This window comes from Carettochelys insculpta, chromosome 2 (assembly GCF_033958435.1).
Source record: "Carettochelys insculpta isolate YL-2023 chromosome 2, ASM3395843v1, whole genome shotgun sequence".
Taxonomy (NCBI): Eukaryota; Metazoa; Chordata; order Testudines; family Carettochelyidae; genus Carettochelys; species Carettochelys insculpta.
The window spans coordinates 144,294,056-144,314,810 of NC_134138.1; the positions used below are offsets into that span (position 1 = coordinate 144,294,056).

The 20,755-nt window shown below is 41.5% G+C and overlaps 1 protein-coding gene across 7 annotated transcripts in view; it reads left to right on the forward strand.

Moving 5' to 3' along the window:
• The window catches only part of CDH18 (cadherin 18), a 1,028,199-nt gene that overhangs the window by 535,831 nt on the left and 471,613 nt on the right, over positions 1–20,755 (forward strand). Inside the window, exon 4 of one of the 7 annotated variants that reach the window (XM_074987813.1) lies at positions 10,986–11,144. The exons of the other annotated variants lie outside the window; for them this stretch is intronic. The gene's annotated coding sequence lies outside the window, so the exon portion shown is untranslated. The remainder of the gene's footprint in view (positions 1–10,985; positions 11,145–20,755) is intronic. 7 annotated transcript variants of the gene reach the window in all.

Here is a 20,755-nt window from a genome sequence, read left to right on the forward strand (position 1 = left end):
GACCTCTTGTGTTAAATTTCTTTATGTCATGTGCCTTTTTCAAAGACACTAAAAAGCATGTTTTGTTTGATAATTGAGGGAGAGTCCATCTGGTGCAGAAGCTAGATTGTTCTTATACAATACATTTTATCCATAACAATGGATCCAGTTTTTCCTGGGGGAGCATTTAAAAAGTTGGTTTTGCTTGGATTGTTTTATTTTGTTAGTTCTGTTTATATTTACCAAGAAAAGTTATATCTAGGCATAAGTCACACAGACATTCACTCAAAGTGTGTGTGCATGCACAGGTGTGAAAGTTGGTTTATATGCTGTCCTGTAGTGAGAGAGATTTCATTTGATTCTAAGAAAATATTTTAACACTGATTTATGGCATTAGGTCTATGGAAATGCTGACTCTAAGTGTAAAATCTTAGCTTTCAGGAAAAATGAAATAAACTAGGGCACATGAGCGGCACCATATCATGTTATGTGTGAGTGAAAAGTTTATTTAAAAAATAAAGACAAAAACTGTAATTTACAACTGGGTTAGAATCATGAATCATTACTACTTTTGTTTCCAATGTTGTTCTTGCTATTATTATTTATTTATTAGTATTATTATTATTATTATTATTGCCTTATTATTGAAGTCACACAAAAGCTACTTATCATTTTCTATACATGTAATTTTCACGCACTTGGCTGATGAAGAGGACATGCTCTACATGCATGTGTAACTAATTAAAACAAAATCTCCTGTATTCAGCTTTGAGCTATCTCACCTATTCAGCTTAAAGTGATGTGAGATATTTTTGTATTTGTATTGTGCAAGGGGTAAAATAAATCAATTCAGTTAGCAATGACAGTGACATGAGATGAGCTTCTTTTAAAAGTTATGTTTAAAAAAAATTAAAGCATCTGAATTCTTTTTTGAAAGATGCTGAAAAAAAATAGGGCTAGGTATGACACTCCCACCCCCTACTTCAGGGGGTATAGAGTAGAAATATTCATACAATGGTTTTTTTGGTCCGCAGGATTCTTTTAGCTTATATTAGCATATTCTTGTGTCTCTCTTTTCTTCCACTTTCACCATTAGTTTAATAATTGTCACAATGTTTTATTCAGTACTGCTGACTTCAGTGCTGTTTAACCATGGAACACTTTTAATACTACTGACCTTTGACAGGTATTTTAGCTTACCATTTAAAACTTCCTTGATATTTTTCTTTCATTATGGCAATAGCCTATACACTATATTTATATCCCTACACCAGCTATATTTAAGGTTGCCAGACACCATCCTTTATGTTCTGAGTTTTCGATAACTTTACCAAGTTGAAAATTCCAAGCTGGCTGTCTGCCTCAGGATTGTTTGCTTGCTTAGTATTTTTTTTAAAGTTTCTTGCCAAAAGGATTCAGCTGTTTCAGAGAATGAGCTTATTGGAAAATAGGTTGTTTCACCCAAGTTAAATATTTATAATCATTTCATTGAGTAACTCTGGTCTAAAGGGTCAGCCCATAAATTTGGCAGCCATGCACATATTCCTTAAGCAGCCACAATGGAAAAAGGCTGGGTATGTGTGTAGAATTTTTGGGCTGTGTCTATGCTAGCACCCCCCTTTTGAAAGCAAGATGCTAATGAGACACTTCAGGATATGCTAATGAGGCACTGCAATGAATATGCAGCACCTCATGAGCATAATAGCAGCTGCGGCACTTCAAAGTAAGGAATAACCAAATAGGAATAAGGGGATTTTGAAGTGTGTGTGGTTCTGTCAAAAAGGACCCCATGTAGATGAGCCACTCGCAATCAAAAGCGGCACTTTCAAAGTGCCACTGCTGCAATTATGTTGATGAGGTGCTGCATATTCATTGCAGCATCTCATTAGCATATCCCAAAGTGTCTCATTGGCATCCCCCTTTTGAAAGGGGGGTGCTAGTGTAGACACAGCTTTTGTGTGTCTGGATGGCCAATAAATTAGAACTTTGTTACAGTACGGTGAGTTCAGGTGAATATCAAATTCCAGAAGCCAATAATGTATAACATGAGTCAGATTGGCTTGGCTTGATCAATAAACTGTAGAGTGTTTGTGCAATCATGTATGTCTACACACTTTCCAGTTTTGAAGTGACACTTGCCATCCACCTTCAAATTAGAAAAGTATATGCCATTCTCAGAACTGTAATGAGTTTCACTCTAAAGGGCCATCCAGATGCTAATTATTGCTCGTTAAATTACAATGAACTCTTGCCATATTCGTTGTGGACCTTATTGTATTTAATGAGTTTTGCAACTCTGCTGCAGAATGAAACTCAAGAATGCCTGTATGCCGGGGTCCTATTCAGGTTGATGGCACTAGACAACCTGTGACGTGTAGAAGCTTTCTGACACATTTGTCAGTGTTTGCAAATGTTTTCAAAACCAGTAGATTACTTCCCCCCCACTGTAGGAGTGCGTAGTAAGGTACCTAACTCTAAATCCTTACCGTTGAATTTTTGGCTCACATGAAGGGTGAGTGGGTTTATAAATCAAATCTATACAATAAACCTTTTTATCGGCTTTTTAATATGCTCATTTAAAAGAATATATGTGAATTGATCCTACTTTAGGGCTCAGTGTGAGACATGAAATTCCTGTGTAAATGTTGTTAACCTCAGATGTGCACATTTTTGAATGATGTTAATACAGATATAGACTAATTGGTGACAACTAGGTACCAGCAAGAAGGAAATTCAGCAACTTTCTTTATTGTGCATTGGGTCCTCTGCATACCATGTCTACACTTAATATAAACTTTTTGTTGTCTTTTCTTACTTTCTGGCAGGCTTCTCAGCCACACTGTCACCACCATAGACAGACAAAATTGCAGAAAGTTTGGAAATGTAGAAATTTTAGCAGAATTTAACCTAAAAAATAGCAGTTTTTTCCTATGCATTGCAGTTGGATATCCTCAAAGAAACTGAAAGTCTGCCTGATTTTCTTATTTAAAATATACTCTTAGCAAATTCAGGCAAACAAGTAATTCTTTAATCAAACTATTTTACCTTCTTTTAAATGCCACTACAGATTGAACCTCTCTAGTCTGGAACTTTCTCGTCCAGCAACATCCATAATCCGCATGATTTTTAGTTAGCTGGATAACCGCATCACGGGTGTGGCCAAGTTTCCTGTGGACCCATAAAGTTTGTTTCTAACCACTAGTCCAGGCTCTCAGGTTCTGTGCTGTTATTTAGCTGTAATTTAACCGAAGTGTATTCTTAGAGTCCAATAAACAGTGGTAGTGTTAGTGATGTGCAAGACAACATCAACCTTCTGTGGCCTGGCAAATTCTCTCGCCCAGCACCAGTCAGGTCTCAAGAGTGCTGGATTAGAGACATTCAATCTGTAGTGGGAGCTGCGTGCTTGGGAACTAGATATGAGGCCCAGATCCTTGTTCCAGAAAAGCTTCTTGGAAGTCATAGGTGCGGATGCGTTTTGTTCAGCCCTCAAGTCAAGGAGCTTTAAGGAAATAGCTTGGAGATGTGTATACCTGTGCTATACTTTGTGTGTAGGAGAAGATTTACCCCATTAACTGATAGCAGCAGATGGCACTTACTCCCACTTATCTGTTTATTGAGCACACCCTGAAAATGGGACCTTTTGCATGTGTTTTTTGCAATGGTAGTCAGTGGTCTATGCAGTATTCTTAACAAAAAAAAAATGGAAAGGATGAAACGTGAAATAAGGAATACAGTAAGGTAAATGAGGTGTTTAAGATAACAAGAGAACAGGTTCATTGGGTCAGATTTGTTGACCATTTAGCCCAGTATCCTGTCTTCAACAGTGGCAAGTACCTGAGCTTCTTCAGGAGTGTACAAAATAGGGCAGTTTTTAGAGGTTTAGGGTCTACCAGAGCATCAGTTGCATCTCTTGCCATGTTGGCCAATAGGCATTGATGACCCTATCCTCCATGGATATATCTAATTATTTTTCAAATGCAGTTATATCTTTGGCTATTGTCATATGACATGGCACTGAGTTCATGCCAACTGCATTGTGTGAAAAAGTATCAGACTTGCTGATTATTTCTTCAGGTGATCCCTTGGTTTTGTATTGTAGAAAATAGTTAACACTTTTTCCACATCATTCAGGATTTTTTTTAGGCCTCTGTGTCCTTCCTTACTCATCTCTTTTCTAAACCAAGAAGATTACTCTTTTTAGTCTCTTCTTGTGTGGAAGCCATTCCAGATCCTTCATGCTCCTTGTTGCATTTCTCCTAGTTCTTTTCCAGTTCCACTATATCGTTTTTGACATGAAGTGACCAGAACTGCACAAGGTATTCAATATGAGTGTGCACCATGGACAGCCGGGCTGATGTGGGTAAGGTGTGGGGGGGCTCTGCTCCACCATGCAGAAAAAGCAGAGCCTCAGGGAGAAAGAGCTAGACAGTGGGCAGTCAATGGGCAGACAGTGGGTGCTGTCCCTCCCCCAGCCCTCAGAAGCTGAACATTGCAGTGGCATGACACTTGCATAGATTTTCATAGGGGACCAGACTTCCTGGCTGCTATCACTGCAACTGTGGCAATCAGGAACTCTGGGTCCCTTTCAAATGCCTGGTACCTAGGCAGTTACTGTCTTCCTTCCCCTTTCAACCTCCCATTTCTGGGCCTGACCATGGATGCATATAGTGGTGGTCTGATATTTTCTGTTTGGTTTTGTTTCCCTTTACTAACAGAACCTAGTATTTAGTCATGCATTTTGATTACTGCTGCACACAGAGTTGAAGTTTTCAAACAACTGTTTGTGGTCACTTCAAGATTTATTCCTTGAGTGGGATCACCTAGTTTAGAACTCATATTTCTGTAGTTGGTGTTATTTTTTTGTAATATCCATTACTTTGCATTTATCAAAATTGAATTTCATCTGCAATTTTGTTGCCCAGTCACCTGTTTTGTGGAAGCTCTTTGTAAATCTTCAGTCATCTTTCTTGACTTCCTTAAATAATACTATATCATCTGCAACCTTAGTCAGGCATAGGTTCACTCCCTTTTACAGATCATTAGTGAATATGTTGAACTGTAAAAGTCCCAGTCAGTGTTCTCTAAGTTGTTCCATCCATGAGCAGAGAAATTTTTTCATATGGGTCAATATTAAGGTTGTATGTGCGGATGGGTGCCACTGTGGCACCTGCCAGTTACTAAGAAAAAGGCCATTGATGTTTATTTAATATGAAATCAAATAAAAACATTAATACTGCAAATGTGTGGTTGCCATTTGGTATCTTATTAAAAAGGTGTCTTCTCTTGGAAAATAGAGTTGAAGGCACTGAGACTAGAGCAGTCCCAAACATTCTATTCTACTGCTGGCAATCACACCTTGCAACCTTGCAGAAGGCTGCATGGTGTAACTTCCTGCCACCCAGAAGAGGGATCTGGGGGAGAGGGAGCCTTTTGGAACTATCACCCTCAGCAGAATTCCTTTAGAGAAGTAGAAGGGGCCCTCACACATATAAACTTGTCTTCAAGGGTCTTGTGCAACAATTGTAAAACTGGGTGTATGGGGCTTGGTGTTCCCAAGCCCAGGCTTGAGCATCCATGCTGGATAGTAAACATGGGCTTACAGGTGCTGGGTGTCAACACCATGATAGAATGTGCAGAGGACTTAGGACACAGGCTCTGATCTACCCATAGGACATGGTCCTGAGTGGTGCTAACTTGAGTCAGAATGATTTGTGTGTGGATTGGACTTCGGGGGAAACCGAAGTCTTAGCATGTTGTTAGTGTGAATGTAGCTATGGCCATAGAGGGGCCTTTGCAGTGGAGAGACAAATGGTGGCTGCACAGCTACTGACATATAGAGCCTTCTGTTGAGGTGACAAGAGTTGCACTCAGAGTTGAAACGATGGTTCATAGCATTGGCTGCCTAAGCCTGACCCCACTGAGCTGGATGAACAATAGATGTTTCAATTCACTGGCAATTCCCCCCTCCCCCTCCCAAATACAAAAAAGTTCAATTTAAACCAAAAAACATTTTTAGCATATTAAAAAGTGAAAAAATGTCTTTCAGGGCCAAATTAACTCTTGTCCAGCCGAAAGAACTGAGTTTATTTCAATTCTGAACATTTGTAACATTAACAAGAAAAAAATTGAAATTAAGACAATTTGGTAGCCTCAGAGGCATACCTGAGTTAGTCTGTAGCTGTAAAAAAAAGCTGTCCTGTAGCATCTTAAAGACTAAAAATTTTATTTATTAGTTAATGAGCTTGGTAAGTAACTTTAGCAGGCTGTGAAAGATAAAATAGAGGTATAAAAGGGTTTTTGTTACATTAGATGTTGTCCGATGGAAGTATCTGAATTTGCTCTTTTTTTTTTCCCCCTTGATTCCCCTTTTGCCTCACAGACTGATTCCTTTTCCTGGTGTTAACAGCATGTATTCTGAGGAGTAAATAGCAATAAACATATACTAGTCCTGAGTCATTTCAGAAATATTGTTATTGAGTCGCTTCCCAAGGGTCTTGTGAGCCTCACATCTTAACATTTATTCAATCTGATCCTTTACAGTTTGCACTTTTTTTAGTCCAAAAAAACCACCTAATTCTCTGCTGCCTCCAGACATGAGAGATTCATTTCTGCCTCACAAGCAAACTGAATAGATATTTTTGAGCTGGCTAAGTTTCGTTTAAAGTTTTCCTTTGAAACTTAGTACGGTGTATTTGAGATTTCCTTACAGGACCCCACACATTTTATTCCCGTTATTTGTATTTAACTTAATGCTTTTTCTCTTTTATCATAAGAATAACCATACTGGGTGAGACCAAAGGTCCAGCTAACCCAGTATCCTGTCTTCTGAAAGAGACTAATGTCTGATGCCCCAGAGGGCACTGACAGAACAGACCAGAACCGATCCCTCTCCTGCCATTCATTTCCAACCTCTGACAAACAGAGTATAGGGAAACCATTCCTACCCAGCCTGGCTAATAGCCACTGATGGACCTAAACTCCATGAAATTATCCAGTTCTTTTTTTGAACTCTGTTTAAGTCTTTATCTTTACAACCTCCTCTGAAAAGGAGTTCGACAGGCCTGTCACGCGCTGCATGAAGAAAAGCTTCCTATTGTTTGTTTTAAACCTGCTACCCATTAATTTCATTTGGTGACCCCAAGTTCTTTTGTTGTGGGAACAAGTAAATAACTTTTCCTTATTCACTTTTTCCACACTAGTCATGATTTTATATACCTCTGTCATATCCCCCTTAATCTCCTTTTTCTAATCTGAAAAGTCCCAGTCTTTTTAATCTTTCTTCATATGGGACCCATTCCAAACCCCAGTAATTTTTGTTGCCCTCTTCTGAACCTTTTCCAATGCCAATTTATCTCTTCTGAGATGAAGCAACTGCATCTGTGCACAATATTCAAGATGTGGGCGTACCATGGATTCATATAGAGGCAATAAGATATTCTCTGTCTTTTTCTCTATCCCTTTTTTAATGATTGCAAGCATTCTGTTTGCCTTTTTGACTGCTGCAGCACATTGAGTGGATGTTTTCAGAGAACTATCCACAATGACACCAAGATCTCTATCCTGAGTGGTTGTAGCTGAATTAGTCTCCATCATGTTGTTTCCTGAGCACAGTTGAGGACTATTTAGATGTGTTATGTAAGAGACAGCTCAGACAAGCTGCAATATCACTTTTGCTTTTACGCATAAAATACTCCACAGTATCCTTGATGTTCCCCAATTGAAACATCAGAAGTGTTTAAAACCAAAAAAAAAGTCAACAAGTGATCTACATGGAAAGGAAATTTTAGCTTCCTTTGCTTACCCCAATGAAGATTCTGCATAATACTGTTGTTGCTCTCATATTTTCTGTTTGCCCTTCTGCCTCCTTATAGTCCTCTGAATTCTTTTGTCATGTTGCTCTAATTAACTTCCATTCTTGGATTTTCATCTTGAGATGTATGGCCTCTTACTCTTAAAACACACATACTTTTAACTGGTACATTGCCTCACCCTTCAAGACCATCTTTCAAAAGGACTTTGGACGGTCCTTACTTTCTCCTCTTCCCCTGCTCCCTTTCCTAAACTGTAACAGCAACGAAGGGTCCTGTGGCACCTTATAGACTAACAGAAAAGTTTTGAGCATGAGCTTTCGTGAGCACAGACTCATCAGATGAAGTGAGTCTGTGCTCACGAAAGCTCATGCTCAAAACTTTTCTGTTAGTCTATAAGGTGCCACAGGGCCCTTTGTTGCTGTTACAGATCCAGACTAACACGGCTACCCCTCCGATACTTTCCTAAACTGATACTTCTTAATCTTGTCATGCCTATATTATATTTAAGCTTTTGAGAACAGGTATAAGGTCTGGCATGTCTGAAATATGGGCCTGAAGAGGTACTACTGAAAACATTCTGCCCCCCAGGAATAGCTGTAACTGCCTTGCTCTGAAGTATCCATATGCTGTTGATACAAGCCACAGGAAGCCTCACTTGGAGGGTTCTGACTGTCTCTCAAATGGCTTCCTACCATTCAGGAACACAAGAGATATTCTGGGAAGTGTCCTGGTAATAGCAGGTTTCTTCTGTAGTGGTCATGATTGTTCTGGCTTTTGAGGTGCTGCTTTGACTTCAGCTTGATTTGGACCTGATCCTGGAACTTGATATGAACTCCTTTTATTCCTCTCAGCCTCAGATTTGACTCTTCTCTGACTTGTTCCTGACTGCTGTAGTGAGTGTTCTGACAGTAGGGAGCATGTCTGTGTTATTTTTTTAAATATAGCACTCTAAACTTACAACTCTATATAAAGTATTTTTATTAATAAATGGTGATGGACAGGGCAGACAAAGCTAGTAGGTACCACCGGGATCAGTGTTAGTCTAGAGTTTTAGTTAATAGCCTGACTAGTGATCTTGAAGTGTTTACAATATACACAAATCCCATTTTCTTACATTGGAAGTGTATGCATATAGCAAAAAGAAGAAACTGTTGTAAATCTATGGATAGAAAATAATGAAATACAATTTGTATAATAAAAAATGTGAGGTAATAATTGAAAATACAAATAGTCAATGAGAAGAAAAAAAAGGACCGCATTAATCATGTAAAAGTTGTACAGGTTGAATCTCTCTAATCTGGCCTTGGTAGGTCCTATTGTTTAGTAGCATTCCACTGCTTCATGGGCTCTTAAAAGCCATTTGGGGTAAATTACAGCTAAATAACAGCACAGAACACTGAGAGCCAGGCCTGGTAGCTGGAAACAAAATTTATGGGACCTTGGAGAAACATGCCCACACTTAAGACAAATGATCATTCAGCGAACCAAAATCATGCTGGATTACAGAGTTTTCCAGATGAGAGAGCTCCAGATTAGAGAGGTTCAATCTGTTGAAGTAACAGATGTGATTTGCTTTCCACTAAGTTCACAATGTTATAGGGGAACAATATATCCATGTAGTTTAGAACCATTTATTAAATACTCCTTTAACATATATTCCTTCTGTGTTGTCAGAGCAAAGGTACATGGAAAGATTCTGTGTTCAGTTCTTATGTTAATACATTTCTGTAACATGTGAAATAATTCAGAAAAGAGAAATCCTCCGGAGACATGAGGAAACATTAATTAAAACTACATATGAATAGCATGCCTAAAGTAAGACTAAGTGTACATCTATACTTACTGCAGGGTTGACGTGCCATAATCGATCTGCAAGAATTCAGTTGTTGCTGTGTCAAAACCGATCTCTCTAGGCTTGGCTGTCAACCCTGGTACTCCCTGCTTCCACAGGGAGTAAGGGGCATCGGCATAAGCCCAAAGGGCCCAGATCTGCAGCAAGGAACAAAGTTGATCCTGCTGCGTCTGTTCTAGCTCCATTAATGGCATGGCTCGAATTTTGTATCCGTGAGCTGAGAGTTTGATCCCTAGGGTAGACCAGGCCAAAAGGTGTGTTGAAAGGTAGGCTGTGGTGAAATTAAACCACATATAATTAAACAGTATATAAGCCTATAAGCCAAAACAAACAAACATACAAAAAAAGCTATACTAGGTGAAACAAGGATTTGTGGGATAAGATTAAGAAAGGGAAAATTGAGTCTGGATAGCAAATGGAATTTCCAGTCCAGAACCTCTGTTAGACAGTGAAATAGTCTCTAGAGGGAAGCTATAAAAGCTCAACTGGATGAGGAAGTGGAAAATCTACTTCAGGAAATGGCTTTTGCAGATAATTTCCTTGAATGTGTAATAATAGCACTATGCTAATTAGCAGAGCAACATTTTAAAACATTCTTCCCAAATTCATTGAGTTTGGTATCAAGTAGTTTATAAGATAAAGGAATGTGTAACATTCTGTTTGCGGTTTATTTTACCTTTGCAGAAGCCTCAAACAACTTCTAGCATTATTGTCTTCTAATAGAAATACATTATTTCAAAATTATTTTGTTGAGCTGATTTCATAACTGAGTTTTAATAATGTATTTTGTGCTTTTGGGTTTGGATTGTGTTTTTATCAGTGGAAGGCTCAGCCTCTGCTTGGTGAAATTGTTTCATTTTATGATTTCTTAAGGGATATTTTCTTCATATCAGGAGCGTTATTAAATGTATCAGACTGTACCCGTTGGCACCATAATTAATTTCAGCTGCCAGAACAGGACAGCTGCTTCAAAGTAATCAGATACCCATGTTTGTGTTTCTCAGATGCACACAGAATTCCACATCACTTCCAGATCTTGCAGTATCAAGTAGAGTCCCCTAATTCTGTTCTCTGCACACACCTTTTTCTAAACAAGAGGACGCAGAAATTTTCATCTCCTCTAGCAGAGAAATCAAATTAGAATGTGGTGTGTCCAGCTAAAACTGATAAAAGAAAATTCATTTTCACTTTTTACCTGATAGCACATTTTTATATGATGACCATATACCATCTGTTCAGCATTTATTGCAGATTGCTGCCACTGGAGAAAGAGATGGTGGGAGGAGGAGTAATTACAGTTGTGTTTATGCCACATGACATGTCTTTTTTTTTTATCTTTCAAGGGGTAAAGATGCATTTTGAGCCATGTAGTGACGTTACCATGCACAGCATTTGCTACTTCCTCTAAAGACAACCGCCTTGACACTAGGAATCGTCATTGTAAACACATCCTAATGTGGTTATTCCAAAGAGGCTTGTACTAGGCATGGTTACCATATCCCGTAAGTAGGCTTGCAGGGGGAAGGGGGGTGGGTAAGTGGGGGGGAGTAGGGCAATTGCTCCAGCTCCTGGTGATTCAAAAGGGTCCAGAGCATTGGCCAGTACTGCTACCGCAGCAGGAGTGGCAGGTGGAGCTGTGGTAGGCCATACTCATAGTCGCAAGGTTCATACCATGTCTGGCAATCCCACCAGTGACTTAGCCTGAGAAACTGCTTGGGGCCAGGAGCTGCAGACTGCGTACCACTGACCTAAACTGTGTGTAAGATATATAGGTTTAATATAAAACTCATGTAGTGGAACTGGAACTATGGATTCTGGCAACAATAACAACAAGAAATCTATGGCAAGTATGCCATCACCTCCCAGGAGGTCTGGAACCAGCCAGCCATCTACGAAGTGGCCATGGGAGATTAGGAGCCAAAATGACATAGAGATCAGCTGATCTGGAGCATTCCTAAAGAGTTGCCATCTCCTGAGGGTAAATGGAACCCATACAGTATTTAAAAGCTAATTGGCTGCTCCAGGCAGAGTGCCAGAGGGATGGCAACAGGGGTAATATCACCCACCTTTCACAAGGATAAATCCATCCATGTGAAGTCAGTGGGTGCAGCCATCAGAGGATGCACTCTGCTCAACAGTTGTCTGCTATGGTGTTCGGCTTCCAGCTGAAAGAGGCAAGACTGAAGTTGCCAGTTGTGTAAAATTGGCAGGAGTGATATTGTCTTGCTAAAGTGTTTGTGCAGTCTCTGGATGAAAGATACCTCTCTGGAAACTAGTAACCTGCATTGCCCAAGCGGGGTGTGGTAGTCACGGAGCGCTGCAGGTAAGCTGCACTATATAGTGCCTCATGACTGAATACACATGGCACTATATAGTATATTTTACCTGGGGCACAAATTACTATATAGCCAGCTCTGCCTGGGTAGCTTTAACTGTATAGTTCATCATGCCTCTTTGGTAAGAATCACTAAAGTTAGGCAGCAGGGACTAAAGCCCTAAAATGCAGGCAAAAGAAGACCTAAAACAAAAAATATACAAAACAAATGAGTGTGAACAGTCATTTCTCATTTTAATTTATTTCATAAGAAAATGCAGGAAAAAAAAGAGATTAAATACTGGTAACAAGCTACACTGTATAGTGCCTCATGATTGAAGGTACCTGCCACTATGTATTGCAGCTTACCTGGGTGCAAATCACTATATAGCCAGCAGAGCCTTGGTAGCTTTCATTATATAGTTTATCGTGCCTGTTTGGTGAGAAACACTAGTTACCAATAGAAATATAAAACACAAAGAAATGTTCACATTCATCATCATTATCATTTATTTCACAAGAAAGTGCAGAAGAAAAGGGAGGAGTTTACTGGTAACACCCAGCACCTGGTCAAAATGAGTCCCAGAATTGAATAAATTAATGCAAGTCTCCTTTTCTGCATGCACGATTGTTCTCATTTCATCATCCTCAACAACCATGGCTCTGTGCCCGTTGGTGTCTAATGCCTCCCTCACTATTTCCTTCCATCTTTTTCCTGTCCAGTGCAGAGTGTCTTAGTTTGGTGCAGAGCTAGTTTACAGACCCTACTGTATCATCTACCCATTCTCTATGGGGTCTGCCTCTCCTATTCAAACCATCCATTATGCCAAATACCAGGGTCTTGACTTTTCACTTGCCGAATTCTGCAGGTATACCCAAATAGCTGTACCTTCCATTGTATAACCTTCTGCAGCAGGTTCTCTTTCGGCTGTATCCTCCTATATAATTCCTCATTGGTGACCTTCTGAATCCATCCTGTTCTCAGCATTTTTCTATAACAACTCCACTTGAATGCCAATATCTTGCTCTTTGAATCTTTCATTATCAGCCATGTTGCACATCCATACAACATGCTGCTGGATACACACCTTTTCAAGAGGCTCAGCTTCATTCCTAAGCTTTGCTTTTCCACATCTCATTCATCTCCTTCAAACTCACTCTTGCTTTCACTATGCTATCAAAACAAAACAACTGTCATATAGCACTTTAAAGTCTAACAAAATAATTTATTAGGTGATGAGCTTTCATGGGACAGACCCACTCATTTAGATCATAGCCTTACCAGAACAGACTCAATATATAAAGCACAGAGGTCCAAAAATTGTTACCAAGGATCACACACCAGGGGAGACATTTGTATGCACATTTACTGTATAGTGACTAAATTCCACACGTTTGTCAGAGCCTTCATGGATAAATTCAGCCTCTTGTGCAACTCTGGGCATGAGCACATGGGATGTGTGGGAGCTATGCTGCAAAAGCAGATCCCATCCACTATTGTTCTAACTAAGCATTGTTTTAAATTGGTAGCAGGATATACTGAAACTGTAACTGCATTGATGAAGCTTGTGTTGGACAAACAAGGTTTTCACAAGCCATTCAAATTGAACATTGGTATTTCTAATATTGGATTAGAAGCTGTAGTGACCCAGAGACAAATATAGAAAGGCCCTGAGATACACTCAGTGATGTATCTGTATCAGTTTTGTTGGGGGGGAGGGGGGTGTCATGTGACTAGATTTTTATATGGGATATGGAAGCCATTTTATGTGTCCATCTTATCTATTGGCACTAAATACAGTTCCAGGGGGCTGTGTGAGGTGTCTAATGAAAGCTAAAGATGCCCTGAATCTATGTGTGCTACTTATGTTTGTGCTATGTTTGTAGGTACAGTTATAGATTTTAGCTCTGTAGCTGTATTAGAAATGTTTTAGTGCTAAGATTTATAATAGGAGGTGTGGGCTCAGCCCTAGTCAAGATGAATGGACTATAAACAAAGACTCAGACAGCCGATACACATCTAAGGAATGTGGGACTTCTCTCTGGGAATGTATCCAATAGTGATGGGCCAAAATAGCCCAGCTGGATCAGGTGACTTTGGGTTAAACAGTGGGATGAAATCAGATGCCCAGACATCCATTCCACATCTTATGAATATGGTTTGGGGTGTGCTGGCAAGCTCAACAAACAATGGGAGAGTGCCACAACAGCCTAGCTGAGTCAGGTGATTCTGACTCTCCAGTGCCTGATGGGAAGGAGAGAGGAATTTTCCCTGCAAAGGAGAAACGTATAAAATGGGCCTAACAGTGTCCATCTTGGTCTTTGTTCCTCTTCCTTTTCCATGTTCCAGCATGCTGGCTCCAGCTCGCCAGATCTTCAGTGACTAAGATTACATGACCTGGAATCATACCCCTTATAGGATGTACTTTCAGAGACTTTCAAAAATGAGCATAGAACATCACTGGCTTGCATCGGTAATTGTAATTGATGTACGTAAAATATTGCTTTAATAATTTCTCTCTCTCTCAACCTATTCTTTCTTTCTTTGTTAATAAACCTTTAGATTTTAGAGTCTAAAGGATTTGGCATATATGTGGTGATTTGGGTAAGATCCAGATGTAGGGAATGTGGCAGAAGGAATGCAGTGCTGCTGAAGGCTGGGAGGAATGAGTCTCCCAGAGGTCATCTGCATAAGAATGCAAAAGGTGTGCATGTGTGATGCCTTTTCAGGCAAAGCCTAATGGGTAGCAAGTAAGCCATGAGATTTGGTCTATTGTAAACATGTAGTTGTAAAATCACAATTTAAGCTGACACTTAATGCGGGAGTTGTGAGATCTCACCAATGCTCTGGGTGGTTGTGGGGGACAGGGCAGTCGCCTTAGCTGTGTAAGACATTGATTACACAGGGCTCCCTGGTTTAAAGCATTGTGAGAGAGAGGGAAGGGGTACTGGTTGAGCTAGTTTGCTGAGTGCTTTGGCCCTGCCTATGCCTTAGTCATATAGCTATAAGCCTGGCTTGACTAACCCTCCCCCCCTGTTAAAAGATAGAGCTGGATACTAGGGTGTTTGTGAAACTCTACATTAGAGATACTGAGAGCTGAAATCACAGAGTGGCAGCTGAGGCCACACAGAGCTGAAATCACTGGGTTCTGCCTTAGGGCAGTCCCAAGCAGTGGGGTTAGGACCGGTGGACAACAGCAGGACCAGCGGGCGGCCTGTAGGAGCGGCGGTAGATGACGGCAGGCGGCCGGTAGGAGCGGCGGCAATGGTAGACGACAGCGACTGGTGGGCGGCTGGTAGGAGTGGCGGCAGATGACAGCGACTGGCAGACGGCTGGTGACAGCAAGGGGAGGCTACAGACAAGTGGACAGCTAGTATTGCCCTGGTGATGTATCTGTGGGCTTTGAGTTTGGGACTGCACCGCAGAGGGTACACCCTGTAACTGTGTGTGTGTGTGGAAAAGGGCCAAGAGCCTCAGCAAGAGACTGGGTTCTACTACATATGGGGATGGTATCTGGGTAAAAGGCGTTTTGTCTCTTCTGTGCTGAGATATGCTGCATCTGTCGCTGTAACCTTGGGGTAGGTTACGGTCATTAAACAAGCCATTTCTATCTCAGACTCTGTGCTTGCGAGGGGGTGGGGGGAGAACCGCCTTACAGGCACCCAGCATGGGGGTGAAATTGTCCCAGGCCACTGGGTGGGGGCTCGAGCCGGTTGGTTGTATCCTTGATAGGAAAACCCCACAAGAGTTGAACCCGGCCCTTCTGGCAGGCATCTGGCATTAACAGAAGGGTTACACAAATATATATTGATGGGGGACTGTGGCTGGACCCTTTGGGTCCCAGAAGAATTTGTGTGCTGTTGGAGAAATTGGTTTTAAGAACCTTTCACCTGAGGGGGGGATTGTTGATCTGGGCTGTTATAGCAGCTGGGAAATCTGTGGGTTTGCTTGTGTGGCTTCTGGCTGGCCTGTGGGGCTGGCAGAGATACTTTTGTGGCTGCTTGGATTTGGCATAGTGAGAGGGAAATCCCAGCCTGGAGCTGTAAGTGGCCCAGTTTTGAGCAAAGATATGTTGGATTGATTTCCTTAGCTGTGCCCAGAAACCTCGTCATATTATAGTGGCGTAGTCATGCTTACATCCATAGAACCTGGTCAGTTGATCTTGGGATCAGGGCCCCACGCTATTCTAAACTTGAATTTTGGGTTTGAGAGTTTTTGGTTAAAGTCCAGTTGCAATGAGTTCACAACATTGTTAGAGGCTGGAAAGACAAGCCCTGGAAGAGATGCTCTGTGAAAGAGAAACCTCCTTTAGAAAAGCATCTAGAAATGGGAACTTAATTCTTTGTTGTGGGCATAGTACCATGCAGAAGCAGTGACGAAAAAGGCTGCTGAAAGTATGGTCAAGTTGAAAAGTGCCCAGCCCAAGAGAGTGCAGCTCTTACCTAGTACTTTGAACTCTGCAGATGTGACCATAATAGAAAGAGAGCGGAATTTGGATTATCTACAGAGATGATCAGACCTGCGTATAAAAACAACGCAAGAGAGTGCTGAATTGGTTTGAGTCGCTGCTATCAGGAAAGCCAAATTGGAAAAGGAAGAGCATGCCCGGGTTATGGAGAAAGTAAAAGCTGAAATTTGAGCCATGGAATTGCAGACAAAACTATCGTGGGAAAAGTGAAAGCTGCAGTCCCGTGGAAATCCAGTGTGTAACTATTCTGGTATGGGCACAGATAGTAACATGTTGAGTATGTCTAAGAATGAGTATATATTCTTAGACATACCCAACTCTTTGGTGTCTGTGTTGCCTGTAGTTAACAGGGAGGATTGTGAAGGGGATGTATATGGGTCTAAGCAGTTCTCTGTGACTAACCAGCATTGCTATAGCCAAGGGAAAGTTCTTTAAAACATAGGCCTGCAAAAGTTAATGGCTTATATAAGCAGAGAAGCAAGATGTCTGTGAATGCAATCCCTGCATGTGAGTCTAAGTCCTTAGAAAAGGATCTGGAATTAGACTAGGGACAGAAAAATTGCAGTAACCAAGGAAAGGTTGAAAATCAGGTTAAAATCCTGCCTAAGAAAAAGGGTAAAGTTTGTGTTAGGGAAGAAGACCAGGCTAGTGTTTTGAATCCAGCAGAGAGAAGGGGTAAGTCTGACCCATTATCTGCTAGGAGTAAGGAATTGCCTGTGAATAGCTTCTCCAGGTGTGTGCCAGAGGAGAGTAACTTGTTTAAAATAGCACAGTGATCAGCCATTGTCTGTGCACAAAAACACTTTATCTACTGGGGGCAAGGACAGGTCTGTGGAAAGTTTCTCTAAGCTTGGGCCTGTGTCTGTGCAGGAAAGCAGCTTGGCCCCTAGGTGTGGCAAGTTGTCTGTGAGAAAAGCTGTCACCTTCTAGGTGTGTGTCTGAGATCAGCCATGAGGGGCTAGGACAAAGAAGATAGTGCCTCCAATTATCTGTCTGTGTTGAACAACAGCAGCATGCCTAGGGAGAGAGCAAGGCCTGCATTTTAAAAAGTGTCTGAGAGAACTAGTCCTTTGTTTAAGGAAGAAACCTCCACATCTTATAGCAGCTGGAGACGGGACCACAAATGATGATTCCAGGTGTGATTCTGAATCTAGCAGTAGGTGCAGGAACAGAGGGAATGTCTCTGATTGTGTCTCAGTTTTGGGCAGTGGCATCCTTGTAAGTGAACCTAGTTCTCCCTTTGAGAAAGGTGCTTCTGCGTCCAGGGAAGTTGATCCTTTGTCTGAGCCTGTGGGTGTTAGGGGTGATGCCAAGATCCCAGAGTTAGATCTGAATGAAGCTGAAGCCCATAGAGGAAATGTGTGTCTTTGCCCACGAAAGCTTATGCTCCAAAATATCTGTTAGTTTATAAGGTGCCACAAGACTTCTTGCTGTTTTTGAAGATACAGCCTAACACAGCTACCTCTCTGATACTGGTCCTAGTTTTCTGTCTTCTAGGGAGGATGATGCTTTAACTTGGTTTGATCCAATTAGCATAATCAGGGAATCCCAGAGACCAAATAATTCTGGTGCTTATTCTTTGCCTGATGCTGAGGTGCTGCTGGAAAGGAGTGATAAAACTCTGTATGGTCAGAGTGATCCTCTAGCCAGGGCATAGGGAGAGCAGGGTGGCAATATAGTTGTGCTGCCTGCTGGCAATGTGGAAGCTTTTTGCAAAGGGGAGGAAAGTGATCCTAACCCTTTGTCTAGCTGTTTGCCTGGAAGGGGATTGTGTGGGAATCCACCTGATGGGCCAGAGATGATTTTGAGTGTAGGTGAAACCCAGAAGGATTTGGTTATGGTTCAAGGGAGCAGTTCTCCTGTAAAGCCAGATGAAGGTGAATTGCTGTTAGAAGGGAATCTCCCTGGAGGTTTTCCCGAGCAGTCTGTGGGGACTGCAGGGAATGGTCACAAGATGATTGAGAGTGATCAGGAGAAGAGTTGCTTGTCTACAGAAGACAGTAGTTTGTCTGTGGAGAAGTATATTTTAGTTCCTGATGGCCAGGACTTCTTTATATTCTCTATGCTCAATCCCATCTACACTAATCTTGCTTCCTATATGCTTGTCTCCAAATACCATAGTCTTCATTTTATTGATGTTCATAATCATTCTCTACTTCTTCCCTTCCTAATTTAACCCCTGCACCGTTCTTGCTAGCTTCTATTCATCTTCGTTGATGATAATTATACCATCCACGAACTTCAAGTTGTTAATTCCCATTTGATGCACCAATATCCCTTCTACCTGTTCCTTGATCTTATCTGTTGCCCTCTAGCGTGTGATGAAGGTACCTGGCAATATCTGATCTCCTTGTGTCATATCTCTAGTCATTCTGAACCAAATTGCCAGTTCTCCACACATTCACACCACTGCCTCTGCATTGTCACTGTTATCCTTCAACAACCATATCAGTCTGCTATCCACTCTGTGTGAGTCCAACACTGCCCAAGGCATTTGTTGGAAGACCAATACAGCAGCACACATACAATCCAGGAAGTTTTTGGAGAATGTTGGGGTTAATGTCCTGGTACAAGTAAGTGCTGGAGGACCCAACAAGGGGCCGGGCACAGCTTGAACTGCTGCTCACAAAACAGGAAGAACTAGTAGGAGAAATAGAAGTGGGTGGCAACCTGGGCTACAGAGATCCTAAGCTGTTAGATTTCAGGATGCTGACAAAAGGAAGAAAGGTGGGCAGTAAAATAAAGACCCTTGATTACAGAAGAACAGATTTTGACTCCGTGAGAGGACTGATGGGAAGGATCCCTTGGGAAAGATATATGGAGGGGAAAGGAGTTCAGGAGAACTGGCGGTATTCTAAAGAAGGCTTATTGAAAGCACAGGAACAAACCATCCAGATGCATAGTAAGAAAAAACAAAGATGGTAGGCAACCAGCTTGGCTTAACAAGGAAATGTTTGCCGAGCTGAAACTCAAACAGCATGTGTATAAGAAGTGGAAACTTAGACAGATGACTGAGGAGGAGTATAAATAAATGTCTGGAGAATGCCAGGGAGTAATCAGGAAAGCGGAAGCACAATTGGAATTGCAGGTAGCAAGGAATGTGAAGGGTAACAAGAAGGGTTTCTACAGGCATGTCAACAAGAAGAGGCTGATCAGAGAGAGTGTGTGGCCATTACTGGATGTAGGTAACATAGTGACAGAGCATGCAGGAAAAGCTGAAGTACTCAATGCTTTTTTTTTTTTTTTTTTTTTTGGCTTCAGTCTTCATGAGCAAGGTCAGTTCCCAGTCTACGGCACTAAGAAGTGTACTAAGAAAAAGAGGTGGGCAGCCCTCGGTGGGGACAGAACAGGTTGAGAGCAATTTAGAAAAGCTAGATGCACACAAATCCATGGGTCTGGATTTAATGCATCCAATGCTACTGAGGGAATTGTCAGATGTCATTTCAGAGCCTTTGGCCATTATCTTTGAAAACAAGTGGAGATCAGGAGAGATCTCATATGGCTGGAAAAGGACATATGTAGTGCAATCTTTAAAAAAGGAAACAAGGACAATCCAGGGAATTATAGAGCGGTCAGCCTTACCTCAGTCCCTGGAAAAATCATGGAGGGGATCCTCAAGGAATCCAATTTGGAGCACTTGGAATAGGGGAAAGTGATGAAGAGTAGTCAACATGGATTCACCAAGGGCAAATCTTGCCTGACCAATCTGATTAGCTTCTATGATGAGGTAATGGGCTCTGTGGACATGAGGAAGTCAATGTAGGTGATATACCTTAATTTTAGCAAAGCTTTTGGTACAGTCTCCAACAACATTCTTGCCCATAAGTTAAAGAAGTGCGTATTGAATAGATGGACAGTAAGATGGATAGAAATCTGGCTTGATAGACGGGCCCACTGGGTAGTAGTTAATGGTTCAGTGTCTGGTTGGCAGTCAGTTTCAAGTGGAGTGCCCCAAGGATTGGCTCTAGGGCCAGTATTGTTAAACATCTTTATTAATGACCTGGATGAGGGGATGGATTTCACCCTCAGCAAATTTGCAGATAACATTGAGCGAGGGGGTCAGGTAGATATATTGGAGGGTAGTGATGGGGTTCAGAGTGACCAAGACAAATTGGAGGATTGGGCCAAAAGAAATTTGATGAGGTTCAACAAGGAGAAGTGCAGAGTCCTGTACTAGGGAGAGAAGAATCGCAAGCACTGTTACAGGCTGGGGACTGACTGGCCAGGTAGCAGTGCAGCCCGAAAGGACCTGGAGGTTATAGTGGATGAGAGGCTGGCTATGAGATGACAGTGTGCCCTTATAGCCAAGAAGGCTAATGGCATATTGGGG